An 8,733-nucleotide genomic window follows, 5' to 3' on the forward strand; every position below is an offset into this window, starting at 1 on the left:
AATTGAAAGGGGACATAATTTGATATAATTAAATTATCTCCCTTTTTATATGTATTTCAACTTTCTGCATTCTTTTTCATTTTGTTTTTGTTGTTTGTATAATTAACACTGCACAAATATACACTTTTGAAAATATTTTTTTATGCATGAACTTTATATGGCTATCTGCTTTTAATATGCACTGCTTTCATCTGTAGTATATGCACCTTCTGGTCCTTAGACACCCTCTGTAGTATGCTAGCTAGCTTCTTGTAACATAACTGCATGGTGTGTGTTTTGTGTTTATGAATATGGATCACTAACCAGTCAATCCAAGCACAGTGGAAACTGGGGGTTCTAGCTAGTGCTACTTTACAATTAAATATCAGAAAATAAATTACACCAAAACATACCAACATGGAAATACCTACATAACCTACATTTATAAGCCTATGTTATAACTAAGATTTCAACCAGATGCATCATGGAGTCTATAAGGCCCAATCAATGATATCAGAGTAAAGTCTTTGTGGCCCAGTGAGCTGTTTCCCAGACAAGGGGACAGGTTTATCAGGCATGTGTAACTCATTTTGTGAGCTCATGAGTACCGAAAATGCATTAATTCCACTTGGTTTTGAATTTGATGCATCTTTAGTAGCAGTAGATCCATCATCAATTGTGAACTGCACATATTTAAAGTTTAGGTCATTACATATTGACCATACCATATTTTCGTCAGATATTTCGATACTAAAATCATCGAAACTGTTCGACTTACTTATTTGTATGGTTTTAATATTAATAATCTCACTTTGTGCATCGCTACATCGTTCAATGGTTTCTTGATATAGTTCCCTGAATGTCCGACATTTTGTTTGTGTTGCCGTATTTTTTAATATGTATGCCTTGTTGTTATTTTTGTCTGAATGTTTCACCACAGAAACAATTAGCACGTTTTCCATCTTTGCAACTTTTTTGATCAGAATCAAAAATATGCTTGACAAATGACAAACACTGCATATTTTCAAACGCTTAATTGATAAAGATTTTTTTATAATACCGGAATGGAGTTCGTCGAAAATGCGGATTTATTTTCGACGTGCGGGAATTTTATTTTTATTTTTATATTTTGGTTTTGGCAGGTGAGGTGCGGGAAATTTATTTTTATTTTTTTATTTCAATTTCGGCAATTTAGGTGCGGATTTTCCAAAGAACTACTAATTAATTTGGTGTGGCCTAAGAAAAAATACTGAATAATAAATTCCTGTCAATATACACATCTACATAGTATGTCCTTATTATCTACAAAATTTCATGAAATTCTGTTGTGTGTTTTCAGAGGAGTTGAGATGACAAACTGTTGCAGAAGTACATTGAAGCAAATAAGTTCAAAGGGGCATAACTCCTAGAAAAAAAATTTAATCGTAATTTCCTGTTGATATGCACATCTATGTAGTATGTCCTTATTATCTGAAAAGGTTTCGTGAAATTCTGTTGTGTGGTTTGAGAGGAGTTGCGATGACAAACTGTTGCAGTAGTACATTAAAGTAAATAAGTTCAAAGGGGCGTAACTCCTAGAAAAAAAATTGAATCGCAATTTCCCATCGATATGCACAACTACATAGTATGTCCTTATTATCTGAAAAGGTTTCTTGAAATTCTGTTGTGTGGTTTGAGAGGAGTTGCGATGACAAACTGTTGCAGTAGTACATTAAAGTAAATAAGTTCAAAGGGGCGTAACTCCTAGAAAAAAAATTGAATCTCAATTTCCCGTCAATATGCACAACTACATAGTATGTCCTTATTATCTGAAAAGGTTTCGTGAAATTCTGTTGTGTGGTTTGAGAGGTGTTGCGATGACAAACTGTTGCAGTAGTACATTAAAGTAAATAAGTTCAAAGGGGCGTAACTCCTAGAAAAAAAATTGAATTGCAATTTCAATCGCAACATGTTCTATTTTCAAGCGTACATAATTTTCCATAAGTACTAAACTTAATTAAACTGTTATATAAACTATATTGAATCAGACAAAATATAACAATAAAACATATTTTAACAAGTAATTCTTTATATAATCAAATGAGCATATATGGGGTCCTACTCAAATGCGCCCAGGAGCGCCTGGGTGAAGAAAAAGCGCCCGGGGAAAAGAAAAAGCGCCCGGAGAAGAGAATATAGCGCCCGGGTAAAATATATAGATATTTTATTGGCATGAGACAAATTTTTTAAATTATGAACATTGATTTTTTATTTTATTTTAGACAAGTAATTTGTAAATTCAGATAATAGACATTTGTAATAAAGCACAAAAACAAGTATGAATATTTCAATTTTAACAATAATATATGAATACTTTTCGAAAGATTGATAATTAAAGAACCTTAGTGAGCATGCTCACATACCCCATGTCCCCACATTGTCATTGGAGAAATTAAATAAGTATAAGAAAAAAAAAATTGTATAAGAAAAAATACTGAATAATAAATTCCTGTCAATATACACATCTACATAGTATGTCCTTATTATCTACAAAATTTCATGAAATTCTGTTGTGTGTTTTCAGAGGAGTTGAGATGACAAACTGTTGCAGAAGTACATTGAAGCAAATAAGTTCAAAGGGGCATAACTCCTAGAAAAAAAATTGAATCGTAATTTCCTGTTGATATGCACATCTACGTAGTATGTCCTTATTATCTGAAAAGGTTTCGTGAAATTCTGTTGTGTGGTTTGAGAGGAGTTGCGATGACAAACTGTTGCAGTAGTACATTAAAGTAAATAAGTTCAAAGGGGCGTAACTCCTAGAAAAAAAATTGAATCGCAATTTCCCATCGATATGCACAACTACATAGTATGTCCTTATTATCTGAAAAGGTTTCTTGAAATTCTGTTGTGTGGTTTGAGAGGAGTTGCGATGACAAACTGTTGCAGTAGTACATTAAAGTAAATAAGTTCAAAGGGGCGTAACTCCTAGAAAAAAAATTGAATCTCAATTTCCCGTCAATATGCACAACTACATAGTATGTCCTTATTATCTGAAAAGGTTTCGTGAAATTCTGTTGTGTGGTTTGAGAGGTGTTGCGATGACAAACTGTTGCAGTAGTACATTAAAGTAAATAAGTTCAAAGGGGCGTAACTCCTAGAAAAAAAATTGAATTGCAATTTCAATCGCAACATGTTCTATTTTCAAGCGTACATAATTTTCCATAAGTACTAAACTTAATTAAACTGTTATATAAACTATATTGAATCAGACAAAATATAACAATAAAACATATTTTAACAAGTAATTCTTTATATAATCAAATGAGCATATATGGGGTCCTACTCAAATGCGCCCAGGAGCGCCTGGGTGAAGAAAAAGCGCCCGGGGAAAAGAAAAAGCGCCCGGAGAAGAGAATATAGCGCCCGGGTAAAATATATAGATATTTTATTGGCATGAGACAAATTTTTTAAATTATGAACATTGATTTTTTATTTTATTTTAGACAAGTAATTTGTAAATTCAGATAATAGACATTTGTAATAAAGCACAAAAACAAGTATGAATATTTCAATTTTAACAATAATATATGAATACTTTTCGAAAGATTGATAATTAAAGAACCTTAGTGAGCATGCTCACATACCCCATGTCCCCACATTGTCATTGGAGAAATTAAATAAGTATAAGAAAAAAAAAATTGTATAAGAAAAAATACTGAATAATAAATTCCTGTCAATATACACATCTACATAGTATGTCCTTATTATCTACAAAATTTCATGAAATTCTGTTGTGTGTTTTCAGAGGAGTTGAGATGACAAACTGTTGCAGAAGTACATTGAAGCAAATAAGTTCAAAGGGGCATAACTCCTAGAAAAAAAATTGAATCGTAATTTCCTGTTGATATGCACATCTACGTAGTATGTCCTTATTATCTGAAAAGGTTTCGTGAAATTCTGTTGTGTGGTTTGAGAGGAGTTGCGATGACAAACTGTTGCAGTAGTACATTAAAGTAAATAAGTTCAAAGGGGCGTAACTCCTAGAAAAAAAATTGAATCGCAATTTCCCATCGATATGCACAACTACATAGTATGTCCTTATTATCTGAAAAGGTTTCTTGAAATTCTGTTGTGTGGTTTGAGAGGAGTTGCGATGACAAACTGTTGCAGTAGTACATTAAAGTAAATAAGTTCAAAGGGTCGTAACTCCTAGAAAAAAAATTGAATCTCAATTTCCCGTCAATATGCACAACTACATAGTATGTCCTTATTATCTGAAAAGGTTTCGTGAAATTCTGTTGTGTGGTTTGAGAGGTGTTGCGATGACAAACTGTTGCAGTAGTACATTAAAGTAAATAAGTTCAAAGGGGCGTAACTCCTAGAAAAAAAATTGAATCGCAATTTCCCGTCGATATGCACAACTACATAGTATGTCCTTATTATCTGAAAAGGTTTTGTGAAATTCTGTTGTGTGGTTTGAGAGGAGTTGCGATGACAAGAAACAGGACTGACGGACTGACGGATGGACGGACTGACGGACGGACAGGTCAAAAACATTATACCCTCCGCAACTTCGTTGCGTGGGGTATAATAATGGATCACAGTTTATGCGGAAGATTTATAAAATGTAAGACATCAAAAGACATGTCTTTCAAAAACGATATCAAAATGAAAAATGTATAAGGCAACCCCCAAATTTCACAGATAAATATTAATTTAATCAAAATTAAAAGAGGTACATATAATAAATCAGCACATGAAAAAAGCAGTACTATACATGTACCGTAGTTAAAACAAGGGGGTAAAAAACAGGTGTTTGGTTTAAATTTAAGTCTAAGCATTAAAACCCTAGCCTGATAAGCATAGGCATTGAACATGTTGAAGCAGTTTTAGTTTTATAAAATGATATAATAAATCTATCTCAGCATCTGTATACAAAAGTGTTCACCATGCAGTTGCGAAAATATTAAACCTCAGGCACCGATTATTTTTAAATAACAAAATATACATTTTGATCGAGGACAATGTCTTTCATGATTCTTCTATATACTCTTATTTATATTTATTTACTTACTTATATACAATTTTGAAATCTAAAATGTAAAAGTGCAACAACACTTTAAATGTAGCATCGTACATATCCCCATTTATACTAAGGACAAAACAAGCAATGATTAGTTATTTTTTAAGGAAAAAAATATTGTTATAAAATATTATTATTTTCTTCTCCCGGGCGCTAATTTCCTTCTCCGGGCGCTAATTTTCCTTCTCCGGGCGCTTTTTAGTAGGACCGCATATATGTAAGAAAAGTACACAAGTAACAGTCAGTGAAATCACATACATAATGTTTTTAAACTGACTTAAATATATCACAAATAATGATTTACCCCTTCATGACAAGATAGATTACAAACATGTGCTACCCCCTGGTGGCGAGTGGTGCTGCTGAAGATGATATTACACGCACACACAAATATTATAGTGACATGCGCATTGTATTGGCCGGACAAATAGTCCTGGTACTATTTGAACCCACCCCCACTGAAAAATGGTAATTTTCCGTCTATTTTCTGATTTTAAAACGACCTTGAGAGGTGAACATTGACACGACTGTGTTTATTTGTCATTCAAGTATTACCCTTTAGTTACAGCAGTCCATTCATGCTAACTGGGAGTATATTTGACTTGAGTGTCTTGCTGGGGAATTATCATTGTCAAGTCAGGTCTGCCTAAATGTCCGTTTTTACGGATTTTTGACAAAACGGTGACCTAGATTTCACAGACTAGATTCCTAATGGCCATATCATACCTCTTTGTGTTCCTGTACCACCTATGCATGCATGCATGAAAAGATGCCCACCCCCACCTGATTTTGGCTAATTTTCACGTTTTTCCGATTTTGAACTCTTAAACGGCTTTCAAAGTGCCATATTTTCATGAGCAGACATCTGAGTAGAGTTTATGGTCCATGAACTGCTTGGTTAAAGTCCCTGCTATCATGACAGTTCAGCTGGGGCAGTTAAAAAAAAGTATGGAGGCTCATACGGGCCATCAAAGAATTGTCGTTGCCATCACGCCTACAGGCGGGATTGGGGGTTAAAGGGTTAAAGAGTATGTCCAATTTTATAAACTGATTTCAACTAAAAATAATCTTTAAATATGTAACTTGACTAAAAGGAAACTTATAGGTTAGCAAATTCACATGATATATGGTTTAAGAGTTTGGTGATGTTTAATGGTTAGTTAAGGGTCGATAAATAATCTGCATTTGTGTGATGCCTCCACTCTTGATGTACATGCATATGTAGCTCATCAACATATCTGAAAGGAGTTACAGGACAGGATCTGCTTACTCTTCTGGATTCTGGCGTCCGCTTCAAGTTTAATATAATCAAAGAGCAGATTGCTCTGAGGGATACGATTGCCGTTGTTTCTTTGACACATGTATACATGTAGCTGGATAATATTATTTTCAAAACTAATTCAACTGCACATGTAAAATAGTTACAAAATAGCCAATCCCAGATAAAATTAAAGGTGTATGAACAATGTAATTAGGCCTATTGTGTTTTATTTTTGTACTATCAATTCCAAGTTTACTTTCCACAGCAGTCACTGAGACTCAGAGTGAGAGAAGGTATTTCATTTCGTATCTTATTTTCCTACGTAAATTCTAGGAGGAACCCCATTCCTAACTCTTTAAATATTTAATTTCCTTTGGGTCAGTGATCATGACTCCTTTCCGTACACATTATCAGTTTAAATAGCGATTGTTTTTAATATAATACGACGTTTATTGACAGAACGAGCTAATACTTGACGTCTTGTTTTGATTCAGAATTCACGGAAGTTACTTCTTCCTTTCTTTCTTTTCTTCGTATAAGCTTCCTATTATAAGGAACACCCCTTAACGGGTAATATTAAAATATTAAAAAAGGGGGGAAGAAACAGGGATAAAATATATTACATCAAGGTAAAATCCAGTGGTGGTGCGCTATACATAGACAGTGAATTGTAGAAAAAGAAAAAACCGAATCATAGCATATAAAAATATAAAATTATGTACATGAAAATGATAAACCGATCTACAGAAGTCATATAGCTCAGATAATTAGTCAATCATATTACCAGAAAATAGCTTTCTTAAGAGCTTTATAACAATAAATATTTGCAAAAATTATAAATAGTTACTTCCAGAAGGGAGACAACTCGAAACGATAATATGGAAGACTCCATTTCGCCTGAAGGGGTGTTCTATGATATGGACTACATTTATTTTAATTTAAATGATGCATATGATTTAAAATTATGCAACAACAATAAGCCTCAATAGCAGACATACATAGAAAAGATCCCATGAGTTATTAATTAGTTAATTGAGTGGGGAATCCAGAGCAACCATTCAATCTAAAACCCCTTGAAGTCAAGAAAACTATACGCATGCGCATAATTCCCAAACAAACCCTGGAGCAAGAACGTATATTAAATGTTCATTAAAGGACCTAGATGGTTCTCTATAATTTCTTTATGGAAGTACAATCTCAAATATCAGTTTCATAACGGTAACATATAAGAAAAACTCCACTTCAGTTCTTATATGACAGAAATAGATTTATCGGAATTCAGAGAACTCTCGCATTTTATCAAAACTGGGAATTCCCTCTGACGTGTTTCTAAATTTATAAGAACACTAAATACAAATATTGCTAAATTCTGATTTTCCGTGTTGTTAAAAACACGCATATAAGTCAAGGGAATTATCAAACATGAAGATTATGAAAAGAACATTAAAGAAAAGTTGTTTAAGTTCAATCCCTTTGTTTGTTTTTACCTTTTAAAGCAAGACAATCATAAGAATCTGAGATGTTCCTTAATGTTTAGAATAAAATGATTGACGTGAGGGCAATGCTCTGAGCCACCGGTATAAGTCTACAGATTGCTTGAAAGCAATTGTATCACAAAAACCTGATGAATGGGGTGATATATCAGGGATCTCAAGTGGCAGGATCTGATTAAAGACCAAACACATGACAACGAAAAGGGAGAATGTAAATTTTTGCCCCAAGGAACATGATGAAAGGTTAATTGTTCTTGGCTGAATAATATAGAAATTATATAAAGGTTTTTATTTCTATGAAAAGTTGACTAGGTAAGTATTGCAATAATATAAACTCTCATTCTGATAACTGATACATATATCTGTATGCAGGTTTTCATGAAATCACCATTTTTATCTGAAATTGTTGTCTTTTCTTCAAAAAATCACAATAAACGGGATTAAATGCACGTAATGATTTCTCAATTTAAATATTTTAGTTAGTATCAAATCAAACTAGAGCTGTCTATAAAGCAGGACATGTACATGTATTTTAGTTCCTACTTAGTATTGAGGCAATTTATAAATTAAAGGTCAAGGTCAGTTTGATGCTTCTGCATACAAAGATTTATCAATGTATGTGCTACAGTACAAAAGTTATGCACCAAACACATTTCAGAAAATATTTTAATATCAAAGGGGTCAAAGGTCAAATTCAAGGTCAATGTGTGATATATAAGACCCCAAATCCCATGATGTATCAGCATACCAAGTTGAGTCAACCTATTAAAGTTATTTGGTGCAAAAGTTGTAAGCATGACACCAATCAGACCAGGTTTAACTATCATAGGGATCAAAGGTGAGTGTGACCTGACATGAATGCGTTCTCAACTAAAATTTCAAATTCTCATGTACAGTTTTTTTCATACATTCCGTGAAATAACTAGGAAATAGCA

At 33.2% G+C, this 8,733-nt stretch overlaps 1 protein-coding gene across 1 annotated transcript in view; it reads right to left on the reverse strand.

Moving 5' to 3' along the window:
• LOC139528677 (replication factor C subunit 5-like) overlaps positions 1 to 8,733 on the reverse strand; it is a 62,684-nt gene that overhangs the window by 24,721 nt on the left and 29,230 nt on the right. The gene's annotated exons all lie outside the window — the stretch shown is intronic.

This window comes from Mytilus edulis, chromosome 6 (assembly GCF_963676685.1).
Source record: "Mytilus edulis chromosome 6, xbMytEdul2.2, whole genome shotgun sequence".
Classification (NCBI taxonomy): Eukaryota; Metazoa; Mollusca; class Bivalvia; order Mytilida; family Mytilidae; genus Mytilus; species Mytilus edulis.